This window comes from Ailuropoda melanoleuca, chromosome X, assembly GCF_002007445.2.
Source record: "Ailuropoda melanoleuca isolate Jingjing chromosome X, ASM200744v2, whole genome shotgun sequence".
In the NCBI taxonomy this organism is placed as follows: domain Eukaryota; kingdom Metazoa; phylum Chordata; class Mammalia; order Carnivora; family Ursidae; genus Ailuropoda; species Ailuropoda melanoleuca.
In genome coordinates, this window is record NC_048238.1 from 40,827,666 (window position 1) to 40,850,190 (window position 22,525).

Genomic DNA, 22,525 nt, shown 5'->3' on the forward strand with positions numbered 1-22,525 from the left:
GTGTTCTTTAACCTCCACGTATTTGTGGTCTTTCCACATTATTTTCTTGTGGTTAACTTCAAGTTTCATAGCATTGTGGTCTGAAAATATGCATGGTACAATCTCAATCTCTTTGTACTTGTCGAGGCCTGATTTATGACCCAGTATGTGATCTGTTCTGGAGAATGTCTCATGTACACTCGAAAAGAATGTGTATCTGCTGTTTTAGGATGGAATGTTCTGAATATATCTGTTAAGTCCATCTGGTCCAGTGTGTCATTCAAAGCCCTTGTTTCCTTGTTGATCTTCTGCTTAGATGATCTGTCCATTGCTGTAAGTGAAGTATTAAAGTCCCCTACTATAATTGTGTTATTAGCAATTAGGTCCTTTGTGTTCGTTATTAATTGATTGATACATTCCGGTGCTCCCAAGTCAGGGGAGTAATATTTACAATTGTTAGATCTTCTTGATGGGTAGACCCTTAATTATGATATAATGCCCTTCTTCATCTTGTGTTACAGTCTTTGTTTTAAAATCTAGTTTGCCTGATAAAAGTATGGCTACCCGGCTCTCTTTGGACGTTCATTAGCGTGATAGATGGTTCTCCATCTTCTGGTTGATAGGGGTGGCAGACTTCTTTCAGGGGGTCCTTCCAGGTTCTTATGACTTTATGTCCCAGAGCTTCTAGGGAAGAGAGAAACCCTTTTAAGTATTGAATATGATTATGAGAGGATTCAGTTAGGTACAGGACATGGTCTCACACCAAAATTCATAGGCCTGCCAACCATAAGTTCAAAGAGAGAGATTCTGTGCTTGCTGGCAGGGGTTCTGATTTTTACAAAGCTAGTGATAAAGCCATAGGCCATTTTTACCCTAATTGGTCACTGAATTTTGGCCAGTGGTTTTTTTTTTTTTTAGAGTTTGATTCATTTGCTCTGCATGTCCATAGAACAAAGAATGACAGACTGTGTGATAGCTTATAGAAATCATTTGCATTGTTCCCTAAATAAGAGTGGAAATAAATTGACTTCCTCTGATTCTGTATGCTCTCGTATCCCCAAAGTGGGAATTCTGTTTATTAAAAGAATGTTTACCATTGCCTGCACATTGGCTTTTGAAGAAAGGAAAATTTCAGGCTCTCCTGACATCACATATTTCATACCTAGACAAAACCTCTTATCTTTCCGGCAGGCATCGATTTTGTGAAATCCACCTGTCACCAGGTTCTGGTAAAGTTGGTTGGGGAAAACTTCTGGTGCTTACCTTGGGAACAGCCTGGAAAGTATTCTGCTGACAAAGAGCACTCCTCTTTAATATGTTTTGAAGAAGTTCATCTTTTTGGTAAACATCGTTAAGAGGCTAAGGCATTTAAAATCCCTGTCTGACTTGGCTGATTTTGTTGATGACCCAACAATACCAAGCAAATTTGTAAAGACTGTGGACCAGGCATTATATTGTTAGGTAATAACCATGGTACAGGGAATTTTTTTTAGCCCCTTTCTTAATCTGTTTGTCCATTTCCTTTTGGAAGGCATCTGTTTAAAAAAGGATGAAAGTTTCTTCGTGTGTCAGAAGTGGGGCTTCTATATGAACAGACACTTTTCCAATGAAGACATACAAATGGCTAACAGACACATGAAAAAATGTTCAAAATCATTAGCCATCAGGGAAATTCAAATCAAAACCACACTGAGATACCACCTTACGCCAGTTAGAATGGCAAAAATAGACAAGGCAAGAAACAACAATTGTTGGAGAGGATGTGGAGAAAGGGGATCCCTCCTACATTGTTGGTGGGAATGCAAGTTGGTACAGCCACTCTGGAAAACAGTGTGGAGGTCCCTTAAAAAGTTAAAAATTGAACTACCCTATGACCCAGCCATTGCACTACTGGGTGTTTACCCCAAAGATACAGACGTAGTAAAGAGAAGGGCCATATGCACCCCAATGTTCATAGCTGCATTGTCCACAATAGCCAAATCATGGAAGGAGCCGAGATGCCCTTCAACAGATGACTGGATTAAGAAGCTGTGGTCCATATATACAATGGAATATTACTCAGCTATCAGAAAGAACGAATTCTCAACATTTGCTGCAACATGGACGGCACTGGAGGAGATAATGCTAAGTGAAATAAGTCAAGCAGAGAAAGACAATTATCATATGATTTCTCTCATCTATGGAACATAAGAACTAGGATGATCGGTAGGGGAAGAAAGGGATAAAGAAAAGGGGGGTAATCAGAAGGGGGAATGAAACATGAGAGACTATGGACTATGAGAAACAAACTGAAGACTTCAGAGGGGAGGGGGTGGGGGAATGGGATAGACTGGTGATGGGTAGTAAGGAGGGCACGTATTGCATGGTGCACTGGGTGTTATACGCAACTAATGAAGCATCAAACTTTACATCGGAATCTGGGGATGTACTGTATGGTGATTAACATAATATAATAAAATAAAATAAAAAAAAAGAAGTGGGGCTTCTAAGTTGAGTCCACCACATTTTACCAGTGACTTCTGCAGCGATGTCAGCAAAATCCTTGCCTTTAGAAGTTCAGTCATTCTGCCCTGTATGCGCTTTGCAACGGATTACTGATACCTGAGCGGGCAGTTGTGAAGCCACTAACAACTGGGATATTCATTTTCCACGAGATATTTCAGTTCCCACTGAAGTCAGGGATCCCCTATTTTTTTCACATTTTCCCTATGACGTAATAGACACCAAATGCATATTTACTATCAGTATATAGATTCACTTTTATGTCCCAAACCACGAATTGCAGTCCTAGAGCTGCTGTTAACTTGGCTGCTCCTGCCGCTTTAATTCCAGGCAAAACATAAGCTTCCAAGATTTCCTGAGCAGTTGCCACAATGCGTAAAGCCTCAATATGGCCCTTTTCCTCCCGGGCCAATGATCCATCAGTAAATGTTATCAAATATGCACTTTGAACAGGAATATCGGAGGGGCGCCTGGGTGGCACAGCGGTTAAGCGTCTGCCTTCGGCTCAGGGCGTGATCCCGGCGTTCTGGGATCGAGCCCCGCATCAGGCTCCTCTGCTGGGAGCCTGCTTCTTCCTCTCCCACTCCTCCTGCTTGTGTTCCCTCTCTCGCTGGCTGTCTCTATCTCTGTCAAGTAAAAAAAAACTTTAAAAAAAGGAATATCAGAAACCTCAGATTGCTGCCTAGTGCCTTCCGTTACTGTTATACATTCATGATCATCTTTTTTGGCCAAGATCTGGTAGAAGAGTAGCAGGGTTTAGGCGATTACATCTTCCAAGCACAGGATTAGTAGGACTGGATAATGATGTTTATTCACAGTCAGATGGGGCTACCAATGAATGCCGGCTCTTATATACTTGTAAGGTAGCTGTCATAGCATGAGGGACGTGCAAATAAGTCAAGCCATCCCACCTAAGGGCTTGAGTCTTTTCACTAAGCGTGGTGGCTGCTTCCACCACGCCAAAGCATCCGAAACGGAGAAATGTGCCGTTGGTCTATAGTTGAACCCCATCTTTGGAGTTAAAGTTCCACAAGACCAGCAGGAAGGTTTTTCAAATTTGGAATCTCCAAAGGTGGGGGAGAGGCTACAGCCAATTTCCGTCGTTCATAAGCCTGTTCGGGTCCTAGGGATCGAATCAGAGACTCTGCAGCCTTGCTATGCAAGTGCTCTACTAGAGGTTCTGTCCCCCCCCACAACCCCCGCAGAAGCTGGGATCCACTGGGTACGGTACCCTACTAGTCCCTCAAATTGTCTGAATGTCTTATTGGACTAGAGCCTTTCATCTGCTAAATTACAGCCCTTAGCTGACAACCGATAACCTCAATATTTTATTCCAGGATGGCAGGATTAGAATTTGTCCAGAGAGGCCTATACCCCAGTGAAGCAAGGAATGGTAACAGAGCCAAAGTACCAGTTTTGCATTGCTCTTTAGTTCCAGAGGCTCCTAGCAAATAATCTGCATATTGAATAATTATCAGTTCCTCTAGTGGGACAGATTTCACTAAGCTTTCCTGCGAATGGCTTTGAGTAAGTAGTAGGAGAGTCCCTTGCCATAAATACTAGAGTCCTTAAGAAGTAAAATCCTTACGAATTTAGACTCATGGGGCACCTGGGTAGCTCAGTGGGTTAAGCATCTGCCTTTGGCTCAGGTCATGATCCCGGGGTCCTGGGATCGAGTCCCGCATGGGGCTCCTCCTTCAGTGAGGAGCCTGCTTCTCCCTCTGCCTGCAGCTCCCCCTGCTTGTGCACTCACTTGCTCGCTCGCTCGCTCTCTGACAAATAAATCAATAAAATATTTTTAAAATATATGCCATCTTAACCACTTAAAAACAAAGAATATAGACTCATAAGCTAGAGGAACAGAAAAAATAGAACACAGATAAATTACAGAGACCAACTTTGCAGTCTCTGGTGCCAAAGTAAGAGTAGTGGCTGGGTGAGGAACTCTAGGGGTTAATGGAACAACAAATTTATTTACTTCTCTAAAATCTTGTACAAATCTATGTAGTGACAGTCTGCCTTCATCAAATTTACCTTCCTTCTTTACTGGGAGTATGGGAGTATCAGAGGGCGAATTCCCTTTTTAAATTATCCCTGGTTTTTCTAATTTTTTCATAACCAATTTTATTCTCTCTAATGGGACTCTCAGCAAAGGATATTGTTTTACACATAGCCAGAGCTTATCTTTCTGGTAAGGTTCTTTGATCAGTTCTAGGCCTTTAATTGAACCAATATCATTATTTTCTAGGGCCCAAAGTAGTGCATTGATTTGTCCCAGTGTGGGGTATTTTGCGGCACAGAGTGAGACTGCCACTCTCTCCCACACCCCTTTTCTTTCTGTAGCCACGGAGCCACCAGATCGGTTGTCTTTTCTGCAGGGAGCACCACTGCACTCCGCCCAGGGCTCCGAATATGGTGGCTTTTATTTTGCTCAGCAAATTTGCAAGCGGGTCTCTTGCCCTTAGGTTTACAGGGGAAAGTAAGAAAGCATGTTCTTCCTCACATGACCTGTCTGTATGGAAACCGTGGAAGAAAAGGAACAAATAGAAGGCTGCCCTGAAATGTCAAGAACCAGTGTGGACCTACCACTAGATGCTAGTGACACTTTTCTGAGGGAACTGCAGAACGAGTAGCGTCCGTGTTTATTGGAAAAGGCAAGCATAGTTTAGCCTGAGGGGAAGTTATTGAACCTGTGGTTCGCCAGGTCCCACCTCCAAGGCTTTCTCCACTGGTCAGTGTTGAGCCATTTGTCTCTTATTCCCTGACTGAGGGTTTTCTCCCGATTCCCTTGTTCCTTGTTCTTATCTCTGTCCTCTGGAGTCTCTTCCTATAAACCTTCTTCCAAAGTCTTGGCTTCTTGCAACGATGACATACAGTTTTCCCGGCTGCCTTGGCTCTCCTCATGTTGTCCAGAGTAGGGATATTCCCTTAGAAAGTACTTGTAACCGAGCAGCTAACACAGTGGTTTTTGGTCGCTTCTCTTCTTCATCGTCTTTCTCTAGATCGTGTCCCGACGCAGCAGCTGCTGCAAGGATTTGAACACTAGTCTGTCCTGGGCAGAGACTGAGGTGGGTAGTACCAGCAGGTGACCTTGGTCTGCCCCTGGATCCCTCGCAGTAACTTGTGAGAAAGCCTCTTCAAAGTGCTGATGAACATCAACAGGAAATTCACTCACCTGGGCACACTGCCGTCATTTCTCTCAACTCACTTTTAGCTAGAAAGGATTCAAGTGTGGCCATTTGCAGCCCCTTTCAGTGGGTCCCCAAAGCCCTTAGGGTTTTTTTTTTAAATACTTTATTTATTTATTTGAGAGAGAGAGGGGGAAAAAGCACAAGCAGGGGGATGGGGCAGAGGGAGAATCAGACTCCCTGCTGAGCGGGGAGCCCAACGTGGGGCTCGATCCCAGGACCCTGAGATCATGACCTGAGCCGAGGGCAGACACTTCACCGACTGAGCCACCCAGGCGCCCCAAGCCCTTGGTTTTTCCGTGACTGGGGGGGTTGGCAGTAGATAGTTGGAGTCTTTGAGCCATGATACCCCTTGACACGGTGGGTCATCTTCCAGTCCTGATGGGCTTGTTCCACCAAACAAGCAAAGCCTGCTGGTTGCAGAATTCTGTGCAGCAGCCGCCGCACATCCCCACGTGTGGGGTTCGTAAGCTGCAAAAGCACTGCCGAGTACGTGTGCAAACTTCTGTGGGTCTTCCCTGGGCACGGGAGAAGGAGGCCTTGGATGAGTAACGTTGGCAGAGCAGAAGGGCATTCTTCCTCTTCCAAGTCCCTTCTGGGGAGCCCAGCTAGCTTCTTAATGACATCAACTTTATGAGGTTAGGAAGGGCTGTCTGTCTTCTCACCGAATGAGGGGAAAATGTCGAATTAGATGACACCCTGGTGTCACGTATGGGGGATTTGGTATCCCCGTGTTGGTATTTTTCAGCCTAGCACCTTTTTGGTTTGTCCAAGTGACTGCCCTTGCTACTCTCTATCCTGTTGCTTTCATAGGAAGACACAGTCTTTTAGCCAAGTTCCCAGTTATTCCCTGATGGTGCTGTTTTACCATCTCTGTTTTCCTAGCCACACGGTATGTGGATAAGAAGGGACTCTTGGAGGGCAAGGCTAGCTGAAGCATGAAATAGAATTGGAGCTGGGGCGTGAGGCATGCAGACCTCACACAGGGCACATAATTCACTACTGGCTCAAAAAGTTGTGCCCTTTTCCCTCTTTGCAGGGAAATCTGCTAATGAACAGAACTGCCTGTCTCAAAGATCACAGCTTCCCTCTTACCAGGAGTTAGAGACAGGAAGGGATAAAAATATCTAAGGGAAGGGGAGCGAGGAAGGGAGTGTGGATGGCAGAGAAAGGAGGAGAGGTTGGTAAAGAAAAAGTGGCTTTAATTCTTTCATTTCTTCTTCGGTTTTGCTCATTTTTTTTTCCAAATAATTTTTAACTTTTTCCCTGGAATGAGATTCATCCCAGGAACACAAGTGATTCATTTCCTGAAGGTGGGATCCTTCTAATAACCACCACAGACAAGTCAATTCACTCAAACCAAAGGCCTTGTCCTCAGGCCACTGTAATACTGGATTCTCATTCCACATAGATTCCATTCCAAATGTTATATGGAGACACGTTAGCTCTTTTTTTTTTAAAGATTTTATTTATTTATGTGACAGAGCGACAGCCAGCGAGAGAGGGAACACAGCAGGGGAGTGGGAGAGGAAGAAGCAGGCTCCCAGCGGAGGAGCCCGATGTGGGACTTGATCCCGGAACGCCGGGATCACGCCCTGAGCCGAAGGCAGACGCTTAACGACTGTGCTACCCAGGCGCCCCCCCCTTTTTTTTTAAAGATTTTATTACGTTAGCTCTTTAAGATAGAGACCCGCAGACAACATTCCTGGCTTACCATATTTTTCTGCCGTCAAAGCTAGTGGTGACCCTGATAGATTTTAGGTCCTGTATTGTACATGTTTACTCAAGGATAAGATCTAGAATTGGAGAGCATGATTTGTCCAGTTAGTATTTGAAAAATGCACAAGAGCTAGAAGGGAGATATTTTATGATTCACCTTCTGCTCTGCTCAGTTCAGGAATTTTTTTGGGGGGGTGGGGCAGGTAGAAGCAGAGGGGGAGGGGGAGGGAGGGGGAAAGATCACAAGCCGACTCCGCACTGAACATGGAACCTAGCATGGGGCTTGATCTCAAGACCCTGAGATCATGACCTGAGCCGAAACCAAGAGTCAGATGCTTAACTCACTGACCCCCCCAGGTGCCTCTCAGTTCAGGAACTTTCAGGATGGCCATCCCATCCTTATCAGCGGATTGTTGGGGAAAATTAAAAACAAAATCTGGCAATCTAGGAAATTCTACAAATGTTAAAAAAAAAGAAAAGCATTTTACTACTGAGTATTAAACCAGACTGATTTGCATTGTGGGTAATCTGCTAAAGAGATTGCAAAGACAGAAAGAAATCTCACCCTCTTTTGTAGCAGAGCAGATATAGTCCATTATCTGCATGTTTTCAAGATAAATGGTAACTAGTCCTCATGGAAAGGACCTGATGGCACCATTTGCTGCACATTCTTGCATAGTTCCTCCTAAATTTCACCTGATAATTGGAGTGGCCATTTGTGCCAGTTAATTGCCTTCATCTAAAAGGCAGAATCAAATTCCCCCACAAGGGGGGGTGGTGGCTAGGAACACTGTCTTCCTTGATGTTTCCATTTCAAAGCAATGGCTTCCCTAGAGAAAACATCCCTGGGTTGTAATGCTGACAAAAGGCTTATTTAGCCTTTTTTAAGATTTACATATATATCCAAGGGGCAGAGGAAGGATTTACAAATACCAGTTTTCTTAAGGAAATGCTCTAAGGGAAGGGGGGAAGGGTCTCTGTTTTGGTTACAGGGAAAGTTCCATGTTTTTATTTTTCATTATTTTTTAAATTTAAATTCAATTAGCCAACATATACAACATCATTAGTTTTTGATGCAGTGTTCAGTGATTCATTAGTTGCGTATAACACCCGGTGCCCATCACAACACACGCCCTCCTTAATGCCCATCACCCAGTTACCCCATCCCCCCACCCACTTCCCTTTCTGCAACCCTCAGTTTGTTTCCCCCAGTCAAGAGTCTCTCACTGTTTGTCTCCCTCTCTGATTTCTTCCCGATTTTCCCTCCCTTCCCCTGTGGTCCTTTGCACAATTCCTTATGTTCCACATATGAGTTAAACCATATGATAATTGTCTTTCTCTGCTGGGCTTATTTCACTCAGCATAATCCCCTCCAGTTCCATCCATGTCGATGCAAATGGTAGGTATTCATCCTTTCTGATGGCTGAGTAATATTCCATCGTATATATGAACCCCATCTTTATCCATTCATCTGTTGAAGGGCATCTCAGCTCCTTCCATAGTTTGGCTATTGTGGACATTGCTGCTGTGAACATTGGGGTGCATGTGCCCCTTCTTTTCACTACATCTGTATCTTCGGGGTAAATACCCAGTAGTGCAATCACTGGGTCATAGGGTAGCTCTGTTTTTAATGTCTTGAGGAACCTCCATCCTGTTTTCCAGAGTGGCTGCACCAGCCTGCATTCCCACCAACAGTGTAAGAGGGTTCCCCTTTCTCCGCATCCTCGCCAAAATTTGTTGTTTCTTGTCTTGTTAATTTTTGCCATTCTAACTGGCGTAAGGTGGTATCTCAGTGTGGTTTCGATTTGTGTTTCCTTGATGGCCGCAGTTCTCCCACGGGAACTCAGGTTGTCCTTGACAGCTGTGTGTGCAGGCAGTGGGTTGCACGACAGCACCCAGGTAATCTGCTTACTAGCAGCCTGCAAGCCAGCCTCAAAGTTGCTTGCCACACACACGAACCTGAGAAATGCCAGGGAACAAGTGTTTAGAGCTTGCTTTCTTGTCCTAGCCAGCAGAGCATGAGAGACCCATGGAAGAGGATCTTCCAACTCCACTGGGACAGAAAAGAAAACTTAATGCAGTGTCCAAGCCAGCATCCCAAATGACATCGGTCTGTGCAGTCTATTTAGTTACAGTCGCAGTATCTGGAAGAGCCAGGTGCATGGGATCGACAGCTGAATTCCGTTGGCAGAAATCCACAGCGAGCCTGCGGCTTCTGCTAGACTTTTTCACTGGCCCTACGAGGTGGTTGTATTGATGTGTTACATATCTTACTGCACCTGCCGCGTATTGGTCTTAATCAAGGCTGTGACTTCCCTTTGTCCTCCAGGGATTCTCTGCTGTTTCTGTTGGGCCACCCGGGAGAGGATAGGGAGATAGGTTGGGGAGCAATTTACATGTCCCACTACCATGTCTTCACCTAGGGGAGTCCCTGAATGGGAGGACCCCCTTTGGACTTTATGAACATTCACAGAACAAGCCCATGAAACACCATACCGGTGATGCATTTAGCCACGGAAGCCACAATGACTGTATACTGAATTGGCCCAAAGCCTCCCCACCCCCCATCACAACCTTCCTTTCCTTGCTAATCCATGCCAAAAGCCCATCGGTTGAATTTGGGTATTCCCTTGCCCCCTTGAGATCAGATGGGACGGTCTCGGGTGCCTGTCTCCAAAAGAGTCTTAAAAATGGGAGCACTCCCATCCCTGAAGTTCTCCAGCATACTCAGGGGCTGTGTATGGCCGTTGGTCCCTCTTGGGAACAGGGAGCCTCTGTCCCACCCCTAATCATTTTTTCAAAGCAGCTGATGTCAGGGTAGAAAGAGAGGAAGGGGGGAGACATGGAGTGAGAGGGTGGATCCAGGCCAACCAACATGGATCCATCTTTATGTTTATTTTTGGGTTTGAACCATGAAGCGGCTACTCAGGACTTACCCACATGAATGGCTCCTGTTTTCAGGATGCACAGAGCTCTGTGTCAGGTGGTTAGGTCCTCATGACCGGCACCATCTGTTTCAACGTCGGGGATGCCTCAATTCCATAGCCACAGCCACGTTGTTTTCTAGCTGTGCCCATTGGCTTTCCGAGGACAGTGGCATTTTTTTTTTTTTTTGGATATCCACTTTAATCTGGGGGCACTCGCTGCCCATTTTCATGATCGTGTAAGGGAGGAAAAAGTTTAGGTTGACCTTCTTAGGGTCCTTGGCTTGGTCTGCAAATGAAACTGACAAAGACAGATTAATAAGAGAAGAGCATACATATTTACTTATTATAAGTTTTATGTGACAGGGTAGCCTTCATAAGGTCAACGTATTCATTGTTGGTTCCCATAGACTTCCCTCAAAGGTCCCAGGTCCCAGGGATTAGGATGTGAACATCTTTGTGATAGTGGTGATAGAGTCATCATTCTGCCTACCAGAGAAGCCCACGACACCTTCATTCTTCCCTTTTCCGGAAAGCCACATCTCTGGGCACAACCATTCCTAATCACCCAAACTTCCAAGAACTGCAAAGGGTCTGAAATTTTATCCCATTTGCAAGCTAGTAACAGCCTGCCACAGATTCATGGAGGCTGGCAGAAGACATGAGACTGCTGAGTCAGAGACAAAGGACTTGAATACTCAGGATAGTCGTGGGAGCCAATGTGAACATTTGCCGCTTCTCTAAGCCTCAGTTCCCACAGGGTCACGCAAAGAAGGCCAGATGATACTTGCATATGCAGTGGGTTCCATTATATGGGAGGAACCCCCAAGCCTCTGGACCCCAAATCTTTCATAATGAGCAACCTGATCTTTGCCTGGAGGGAGAAATTACCTTTTTTAAAAAAAATATTTTATTTATTTGACAGAGAGAGAGAGGGAGAAAGAGAGAGCACAAGCGGGGGGGGGGGTGGCAGAGGGAGAGGGAGAAGCAGACCCCCTGCTGAGCAGGGAGCCCAACGCTGAGCCTTCCTGCTAAGCCACCCAGGCACCCGAAATTACCTTGAGTGTAATTTATATAACGTCCCTTGCTCTGGAGTTGGGGGACTCCATATTTTAAGGCTGTTTGCTGTATAAACATGCTTGAAAGGACAGTTTGGGGTGGGGGGTGTCTGGGTGGCTCAGTCGGTTAAGTGTCTGCCTTCAGCTCGGGTCATTCATTATTCCAGGGTCCTGGGATCCAGCCCTGAGTTAGGCTCTCTGCTCAGCGGGGAGTCTGCTTCTCCCTCTCCCTCTGCCCCTCCTCCTCTCGCTGGTGTGTGTGTGTGTGTGTGTGTGTGTGTGTGTGTGTGTGGGCGCGTGCTCTCTCTCTCTCAAATAAATAAATAAAGTCTTAAAAAAAAAAGACAGTTCAGAAAAAAAGGCCATCAGTGAGTCTGCTTGCAAGGCATGCAGAAATGTGAGATGCCTGGAGAATTGTCTGTCAAGAGTCTCTCAAGTCCCTTTTAATTTGTAACAGGTCTGACACATTGTCCTCCCTTGTATTTCCCCCCCTGCTATTTGTTTGTTGAAGAAACTGGGCCCTTTGCCCTGACCTAGGTCCCACATTTTTGGAATTTGCCAATTGTATTCTCATGGTTATTTATTTAGCAGTTCCTGTATCTCCATTTTAATTCGAACTGATAAACCTAGAGGACTGATCAATTCAGATTTAATTTTTTGGCAAGAATACTTCATAGGTGGTGGTGAGGGCTTGCTAATTCATACCCCCAGGAGGAACGTAATGCCTGGTTATCTCTCTCAGTGTGTTCAGGGGTCATCAACCTGAGCCAGATGGTAAAGTTCCTTCAGTCTTTCACCTAATAGTTTTGCACCCTTTGAAGATCTCTGCTTTTATTAGCACCTATTAGCTGGAATACTTCTGCAAAGAATAAAGTTCCATAACCAACTATTTATCCTAAAGTGCGGTACTTAGAGGAAAGATAATCATTTTTTAAATTTTTAGAAGATTCTATTTATTTGAGAGAGAGAGAGCCCACAAGCAGAGGGAGGGGCAATGGGAGAGATACAAGCAGACTCCTTGCTGAGTGGGGAGCCCGACATGGGGCTCAACATGGGGCTGGATCCCAGGATCCTGAGATCATGACCTGAGCCGAAGGCAGATGCTTAAGCCACCCAGGTGTCCCAGAAAGATAATCATTTTAATATGAAACTCAAGTCATTTCTTTTTCCTGATATATAAAACACTTCAATGGTGATCTACAGGCATACCTTGGGGATATCTCAGGTTCAGATCCAGACCATTGCAATAAAAGGAATATTGCAATAAAGTGAGTCAAATGAATTTTTTTGATTTCCTGTGCATATAAAAGGTAGGTTTACACTCTACTGTAGTCTGTAGAGTGTGCAGTGCCATTCTGTCTAAAAACTGTACTTACCTTAATTAAGAAATACTTTATTGCTAAAAAATGCTAACCATCACCTGGAGCTTTCAGCGAGTCAAAATCTTTTTGCCGATGAAGGACCTTGCCTCAGTGTTGATGGTTGTTGACTGATCAGGGTGGTGGGCACTGAAGGTCAGGGTGACTGTGGCAATTTCTTAAAATAAGACCACGATGAAGTTTGCTGTGGGGATTGACTCTTCCTTTTCATGAGTGATTTCTCTGTAGCATGTGATGCTGTTTGATAGCATTTTACCCACAGTAGAACTTCTTTCAAAATCGGAGTCAGTCCTCTCAAACCCTGCTACTGCTCTGTCAACTGACTGTTTGTAATACTCTAAACCCTTTGTTGTCCTTTCAGTGATCAGCACAGCATCTTCACCAGGAGTAGATTCCATCTCAAGAAGCCACTTGCTGGGGCGCCTGGCTGGCTCAGTCAGTAAAGCATGTGACTCTTGATCTCAAGATCATGAGTTCAAGCCCTGTGATGGGGGGAGAGCTTACTTAAAAAAAAAAAGAAGAAGCCATTTTTCTTGCTTATCCATAAGAAGCAACTCCATTGCTTTCCGTTAAAGCAACTCCATTAAGCAATCCATTAAAGCTTCATCGTGAGACTGCAATTCTCTGACATCTTCAGGCTCCACTTCTAATTCTAATTCTCTTGCTGTTTCTCCACATCTGCAGTTACTTCCTCCACTGAAGTGTTGAACCCCTCAAAGGCATCCATGAGCGTAGGTTGGAATCTATGTCTTCTAAAATCCTGTTGATGGTGAAGTTTCAACCTCTTGCCATGAACCATGAATGTTCTTAATGGGTGAATCCTTTCCAGAAGGTTTTCAATTTTACTTTGCCCGGATCCATCAGAGGAATCACTATCTATGGCAGCTATAGTCTTACAAAGTGGGTTTCTTAAATAGTAAGACTTGAAAGTTAAAATGACTCCTTGATCCATGGGCTGCAGAATGGACGTTATGTTAGCAGGCATGAGAACAACATTCATCTCCTTGTCCATCTCCATCAGAGCTCTTGGCTGACCAGGAGCGTTGTCAATGAGCAGTCATATTTTGAAAGGAATCTTTGTCTCTAAACAGCGGGTCTCAACAGTGGGCTTAAAATGTCCAGTAATGTTGTAAACAGATACGCTGTCATCCGGGCTCTTTTGTTCCATTTATAGAGTTATAGTCGGTTTAGCATCATTCTTAAGAGCCCTAGGATTCTCAGAATGGTAAATGAGCGCTGGCTTCAACCTAAAGTTATCAGCTGCACTAGCCCCTAACAAGAGAGTCAGCCTGGCCGCTGAAGCTTTGAAACCAGGCATTGACTTCCCTCTGGCTCTGGAAGTCCCAACTGGCATCTCCTTTCAACAGAAGGCTGTTTCGTCTACATTAAAATATGTTTTTTAATGCAGCCGTCTTCATGAACGATCTTAGCCGGATCGTCGGGATCCCTTGCTACAGCTTCTCCGTCAGCACTTGGCTGCTCCACCTGGCGCTTTGATGTTAAGGAGACAGCTTCTTACACCTCGTGAACCAACCTCTGCTAGCTTCAGACTTTTCTTCCGCAGCTTCCTCACCTCTGTCAGCTTTCACAGCATTGAAGAGAGTTTGGGCCTTGTGCTGGATTAGGCTTTGGCTTAAGGGAATGTGTTTGCTTATTTGGTCTTCTTTCCCAGACCACTCAAACTTCCTCCATATCAGCCGGAAGGTAGTCTCACTTTCTTAACAGTCATGTGTTCACTGAAGAAGCACTTTTAATATCCTTCAAGAACTTTTCTTTGCATTTCACAACTTGGCTAACTGGGGCAAGAGGCCTAACTTTTGGTTTATCTCCATTTTTGATAGGCCTTCTTCACTAAGCTTGATCATTTCTAGCTTTTCGTCTAAAGTGAGAGACATGTGACTTTTCCTTTCACTTGAACACTTGGAGGCCACTGTAGGGCTGTTAATGGGTCTGATTCCGATATTGTTGTGTCTCAGGGAATAGGGAGGCCCAAGGAGACTGTCTTATATGGACGCAGTTCATGGTACTCCAAAACAATTACAATAGTGACATCCAAGATCACTGATCTCAGATCACCGTAACAAAGAAAATAATAATTAAAAAGTTTGAAATACTGCGAGAATTACCAAAATGTGACACAGAGACACGAAATGAGCAAATGCTATTGGACAAATGGTGCTAATAGATTTGCTCAATGCAGGGTTGCAACAAACCTTCAATTTGTAAAAAATGTGATATCAGCAACATGCAATAAAGTGAAGCCCAATAAAACAAGGTACAACTGTATTATGAAAAGAATTTACACTGTTTTCATGATCAGACTCTAGCATACTTCCTTGGATTTTTTTCTTACAATCACCTGCCTGACATATTTTATAGTCTTCTCTCTTTTACAGAGCTATTCGTTCTTCCTTAATTACCATATATTTTCCTTTCTCCATACCTTTCTCTTTGTCTTTTCTAGAAAATATTTTCCCCCATTTATCTCCATCATACTTACTACCCCCCCAACATTTTTTTAAACTGTACCACTCTAAGGACCCTAACCCTACACCCCCAGTAGAACTCCTTTCTCTTTGGGGCCTACAGTGTACACTAAGTATATTTCTTACATGCGCTTTTGTTTTCTTTGTTTTTTGAAACTGAGCTATATTTGAAAGACATTGAATTATGTATAGTTTGATGAGTTTTGACAAATATATTTATGTAACCACCAGTCGAACTAAAATCCAGAACAGGTCCATCATCCCCTTGACCAGTCAGTATCCTACCCCTGAGGCGACTATTTTTTAAGATTTTTAATCCCCATAGATTAGCTCTGCTTGTTCTGGATTATCATAGAAATGGAATCATTTGGTCTGTGTTTGGCTTCTATTTCTAAACGAACAAAATATTTTGGAGACTCATACATGTTGTGTCTGTCACCAGCTCTTTCCTTTTTATTGCTGAGCATTCCAGTGTATGAATATAGCACAATTTGCATATGCAGTCACCTGCCGATGAACATTTTGAATGTTTCTAGTGTTCAGTTACCAGGGATAAAGCTGTTGAACATCTGTTCATATGCTTTATTGGCCATTTGTAGATCTTTTTTGGTGTCTGTTCAAGGATTTTGCCCGTTTAAAAAAAGTTGGGTTATGTGTCTTTTTGTTCTTACTTTGTAGGAGTTCTTTCTGTGTTCTTACTATGGGTGTTTTGTGTATGTATCACAAATATTTTCTCCCAGGCTGTGTCTTGGTTTTTCATTTTCTTCATGGCATCTTTTGATGAGCAGGAGTTTTAATTTTGGTGAGGTCCCATTTATCAAAATCTTCTTTCACGTTTATTGTTTTTTGTACTACAAGAAATCCTTGCTTGAACCAGTGTTGCAAAGATATTCTTTTATGTTTTCTTTAGGGCACTTTTAATTTTAGGGTCTTTTTCCTTTTTTAATTGAAATATAACTAACATAAAATGTCATGTTAGTTTCAGGTGTACCGTATCTTTTTTTTTTTAAGATTTTATTTATTTATTCGACAGAGATAGAGACAGCCAGAGAGAGAGGGAACACAAGCAGGGGGAGTGGGAGAGGAAGAAGCAGGCTCATAGCTGAAGAGCCTGATGTGGGGCTCGATCCCATAACGCCGGGATCACACCCTGAGCCGAAGGCAGACGCTTAACCGCTGTGCCACTCAGGCACCCCTCAGGCGTACAGTATCTTGATTAAGCAATTCTATATATTAGTCAGTGCTCAGTACAATAAGTGTAGTCTCCATACGTTATTACAGTATCATTGACTGTATTTGCTGTACTTTTCATCTCATGACTTACTTATTTTATAACTGTAAGTTTGTACCTCTTAATCCCCTTTATCTATTTCACCCCTCTCCTCTGGCACCTACCAGTTTGCTCTCTGTATTTAAGAGTCTGTTTTTTTGTTTGTTCATTTGTCTTGTTTTTTAGAGTCCACATATAAGTGAAATCATATGGTGTTTGTCTTCTCTGTCTGACTTAATTTACTTAGCATAATACCCTCTAGGTCCATCCGTGTTGTCACAAATGGCAAGATCTCATTCTTTCTTATGGCTGAGTAATATTTTGTTTTATATACCCCATCTTCTTTATCCATTCATCTATTGATGGACACTTGAGTTGCCTCCATATCTTGGCTATTGTAAGTAATGCTGCAGTTAACAAAGGGGTGATGTATCTTTTTGAATTAGTGATTTCATTTTCTTTGGGTAAATACCCAGTAGTGGAATTGCTGGATCATATGGTATTGTATTTTTAACTTTTTGAGGAACCGCCACATTATTTTCCACAGTGTCTGCACCAATTTCCCTTCCCACCAACAGTACACAAGGGTTCCCATTTCTCCACATCCTCACCACTTGTTATTTCTTTTTGATTCTAGCCATTCTGACAGGTGTAAGGTGATAACTCACTGTGGTTTTGATTTGCATTTCCGTGATGATCAGTGGTGTTGAGCATCTTTTCATGTATGTCTTTTTTGGAAAAATTTCTATTCTGGTCTTCTGCCTATTGTTAAATCAGATTATTTGGTGGGGGTTTATTTTGGAATTGAGTTTTGTAAGTTCTTTATGTATTCTGGATATTAACACCTTATTAGATATATCGTCTGCAAATATCTTCTCCCTTTCACTAGGCTGCCTTTTTGTTTTGTTGATGTTTTCCTTTGCTGTGCATAAGCTTTTTATTTTGGTGTAGTGCCAATAGTTTATGTTTGCTTATGTTTCCCTTGCCTGAGGAGACATATTTACAAAAAATGTTGCTTAGACTGACGTTAAAGCGATTATTGCCTATGTTTCCTTCTAGGAGTTTTAAGGTTTCAGATCTCACATTTAAGTCTTTAATCCATTTTGGTTTTTTGGTTTTTTAAAAAGATTTTATTTATTTATTTGACACAGAGGGAGAGACAGCCAGCGAGAGAGGGAACACAAGCAGGGGGAGTGGGAGAGGAAGAAGGAGACTCCCAGCGGAGGAACCCGATGCAGGGCTCAATCCCAGGACTCTGGGATCACGCCCTGAGCCGAAGGCAGACGCTTAACAACTGAGCCACCCAGGCGCCCCTAATCCATTTTGAATTTATTTTTGTGTTTGGTGTAAGAAGGTGGTCCAATTTCATTGTTTTACATGTAGTTGTCCAGTTTTCCTAACACTATTTGTTGAAGAGATTGTTCTTTCTCCATTATATATTTTTGTCCCTTTTGTTGTGATTTAATTGACCATGTATGGGTGGGCTACTTTCTGGGCTGTCTCTTCTATTCCGTTGATTTAAAGTGTCTGTTCTTATGCTAATAATGAACTGTTTTGATTGTTATAGCCTTGTAATACAGTTTGAAATCTGGGTTGTGATACTTCCAGCTTTGTTCTTTCTGAAGATTGCTTTGGCTATTTAGGGTCTTTTGTGGTTCCATAAATATTTCAGGTTTGTTCTATTTCTCTGCAAAATGCCTTTGGAATTTTGACAGGGATTGCAGTGAATCTGTAGATTGTTTTTGGTAATATGGTAATATTGGTAATTTGGTAGTGTTTTAACAATATGAATTCTTCCCATCCATGAGCACAGAATATCTTTCTATTTGCTTGTCTTATTTAGTTTCTTTCATTAGTGTGTTATAATTTTCAATGTATAGTTCTTTTACCTCCTTGGGTAATTTATTCCTAGGTATTTTTCTTTTTTTTTCTTTTTCTTTTTTTTTAAACAGAGGTATTTTTCTTAATGTGGTTATAAATGGGATTGTTTTCTTAATTTCTTTTTCTGATAATTTATTAGTGTATAGAAACACAACAGATTTTTGTATATTGATTTTTGTGTCCTGCGACTTTATTGAATTCATTTTTTAGTTCTAACAGATTTTTTTGGTGGAGTTTTTAGGGTTTTCTATGTATAATATGATGTCATCTGCAAATAGTGACAGTTTGCCATCTTCCTTTTCAATTTGGATGCCTTTTATTTCTTTTTCTTGCCTAATTGCTCTGGCTAGGACTTCCAATACCCTTGAATAAAAGTGGCAAGAGTGGGCATCTTTGTCTTGTTTCTGATCTTAGAAAAGCTTTCAGCTTTTCACTGTTAATTATGACGTTAGCTGTGTGCTTGTCATATATGATTCTTAATGTGTTGAGATACCTTCTCTCTATGCCAGCTTTATTGAGAGTTTTTGTCATAAATGGATGTTGAACTTTGTTAAATTCTTTTTCTGCATCTGTTGAGATGATCATATGATTTTTATCCTTTATTTTGTTAATGTGTGATGTGTCACATTGATTTGCAGTTGTTGAACCATCCTTATATCACTGGAATAAATCCCATTTGATCATTTTGTATGATTATTTTAATGGATTGTGGAATTCATTTTGGTAATATTTTGTTGAGGATTTTTGCATCTGTATTCATCAGGGATATTGAGCTGTAATTTTCTTGTCTTATGGTGTCTGGTTTTGGTATCAGGGTAATTTTGACCTCGTTAGATGAATTTCAAAGTGTTCCCTTCTCTCCTGTTTTTTGGAAGAGTTTGAGAAGGATTGGTATTCTTCTTTGAATGTTTGGTGGAATTCCTAGTGAAGCTGTTTGATTCTGGACTTTTTCTTTGTTGAGAGGTTTTTGATTACTGATACAGTCTCCTTATTAGTATTCAGTCTGTTTAGATTTTCTATTTTTTCATGATTCAGTCTTGGTAGGTTGTGTGTTTCTAGAAGTTTATCTATTTCTTCTAGGTTGTCCAGTTTGTTCACATAAAATTGTTCATAGTAATCTAGGTGGTTATTTTTATAGTTCTTCTCAGTTGAACTATCGTATTATTCTTTCACTGCGAATGTATTTTCCTTTATGTTCTTGAGCATGCTTATAGACAGCTGGTTTAAAAACCTTTACTGCTAATTCCAGCATTTGAATCAGTTCAGGGTCAGTCTCTGATCACATATCCTGTTGAACCTCTTTTATTTCTCTCGGTACCTTTCTGTTTCTTTCTATGTTGATTATTTTCACCTGTTATCTTGGTTGTTGTGAATCATATCGTAGACCTTTTGAATTCTGTTTATTTCCCCTGAAGATTGCTGATTTTTTTTGTTTCATTTGGTTTAGCAACCACTTAATTTGGCTGGACTCAAATTGGCAACTGTCTCCTCTGTGGTGTGTGGTAACTCGAATTTTAGTTAATTTACTCAACCAGAGATTAGGAAGAATTAACACACAGACCTTAGGCACCTTTTTTGATCTGAAATCTTCCTGGACTTTCTGGTGGTCATGACTGCAAAACTCTCCTTTGCTTCTTCAAGTCAGTAAGACTGAAGTTTTTCTAGTGGAATTGTAGTTACCCTGCATGGCAGTGACAAGGTCTATTTACAAGCTAAAGGCTGTAAACTTGGTAAACACATCCAGTGCCATCCCTTCTTCTAATTGTCAGTTCTCTTCCAGTAAATACCTGATTTTTGTTACTCTTCAGTGTCTCCAGATAGGTTTTTCAAAATATTTTGTTCAGAGTATAGTTATCTATGTGAAAGTTGGTCTGATAAAATTAATTCAGTCATACCGGAACTTAATTATTGTTAATTTTTATGTGGTGTAAGGTATGGGTCAAGGTTTGTTTTTTCCTCCAAAACATACCCATTGTTCTAGCACAATTTTTTGAAAAGACTTTCCTTTTCCTATTGAATTACTTTGGTACCTTTGTCAAATAAACAGTTGTCCATATGTGTGTGGTTCTGTTTCCGGATTCTCTATTCTTCTCCATTGATATATCTGTCTGTACCTACATCAATACCATACTGTCCGAAGTATCATAGCTTTATGGTAAGACTTATCGTTACATATAAATCCTCAACACTGTTCCTTGCTTTGGCTATTTTAGGTCCTTTGCATAGCCATATAAACTTGAACATTTCCTTGCCAGTTTTTACCAGAAAGTTGACAAATAACTGGTTGAACAAGTAGAAGACAAGTGAGTATGGTGATAGAAAATTTCAGCAACACTCAGCCAACTTGATTTATATATTATAGCATACTACAGCTGTCAGCGGCTGAATATATATTCTTTTCCAGGGACACATGAAACATTCTCCTAGATAGACCATATGTTGAAATCATACAGAATATATTTTCTGACCACTACAGAATTAAATTAGAAATGAGCAGTAAAAAGGCATGAAGAGAAAATGGCCATATTTGTGAAGAATTAATTAAACAACAGTAGAGGGAGCTATGTAAAGTTAAAAAAAAAAAAGTATGCATGCTTCCTTCTTCTATTATAGAACACAGGCAGACGGAGCCGTAGCTGCTCCCTTGGTCCTCAGTGCCACTGCCACTGCTGCCTACCACCAGCCAGCATGTCCTTTGCTCACTTCAACCAGGGCCCCACCTATGGGTTGTCTGTTGAGGTCGAGAACAAACTGGCCCAAAAGTACTATCACAAGCAGGAGTGGGAGCTTCGAGAATGGATCGAGGGGGTGATAGGGCACAGCATCGGCAACAATTTCATGGACGGCCTCTAAGATGGCATCATTCTTTGCAAGTTCATCAGTAAGTTCCAGCCAGGCTCCATGAAAAAGGTCGGTAAGTCGACCCAAAATTGGCACCTGCTGGAAAACATTGGCAACTGCATCAAGGCCATCACCAAATATAGGGTGAGGGCCCATGACATTTTTGAGGCCCATGACCTGTTTGAGAATACCGACCGCACCCAGGTGCAGTGCACACCCCCAGCCGTGGCTAAGATGAAAGGGAATAAAGTGAGTGTAGGGGTGAAGTATGCAGAGAAGCAGGAACAGAAATTTGAGCCAGAGAAGCTAAGAGAAGGGCAGAACATCATCAGGCTACAGATGGGCGCCAACAGGTTTGCTAGCCAGCAGGGCATGACGGCCTATGGCCCCCGGCGCCACCTCTATGACCCCAAGCTGGGTAAGGACCAGCGCCTGGTCTAGGCCACCATCAGCCTGCAGGTAGTTACCAACAAGGGAGCCAGCCAGGCCAGCCTGACTGCACCTGGGACCAAGCAACAGATCGTCAAGCCAGGGCTGGGCATGGAGCACTGTGACGTGCTCAACGCCAGTCTGCAGATGGGCAGCAACAAGGAGGCCTCATGGCAGAGCGTGACAGTGCCAGGTCTGTGACCCCAAGTACTACCTGATGCCTCAATACTCAGCCGGGCGAGCCTACCCACAACCACCGCCCACACAACTACTACAACTCAGCCCGGGGCCCTGGACCCCCCCCACCCTGCCTTCGCTCCAGGGAGGCTGGCTGCTGCTCTCGGCAGGGCTGAGCCGGCTCCACCATCCCCTCCCCCTGCATGGCTTCCTCCAGCCCCCTGGCACCTGCCTACAGGGTTAACACTGGGGGTTCAGACTGGGGAGCCTGTGGTGGGGGAGGGGGCCCTCCTCAAAGCGCTGCGGGATCCAACATTGAGCCGGGTGTTCCCAACAGCACCTAAATGATGCACTGAGCAAAGCTACCCCTAGCTGTCCCCTGACTCCTTTACAGGTGGGTCCCCCCAGGACAAGAAGTCCCCCCCCAAGCAAAACCCCCAGAGCCCAGGTTTGGCCTGCCCCCTCCCCATTCCTGCAGTGGAAGCAAACTGCATGCCCGGAGACCCAGTGGACGGACACATGTGGTTTGGTTTGCAGCGACTGGCATATGTGGATGTGACAGTGGCATTCGTAATGCGAGCACTTTCTTTTTCTCTTTCACTGGAGCACAATAAATGGCTGTAAAATAAAAACAAATAAAAGTTATAGAACACAGACTTCCCATTAAAACGAACAACAAAATAGCATCAAGG

The 22,525-nt window shown here is 42.9% G+C and overlaps 1 protein-coding gene across 11 annotated transcripts in view; it reads left to right on the forward strand.

The window, feature by feature from the left end:
* The window catches only part of ZNF81 (zinc finger protein 81), a 118,977-nt gene that overhangs the window by 68,575 nt on the left and 27,877 nt on the right, over positions 1–22,525 (forward strand). The window lies entirely within an intron of this gene.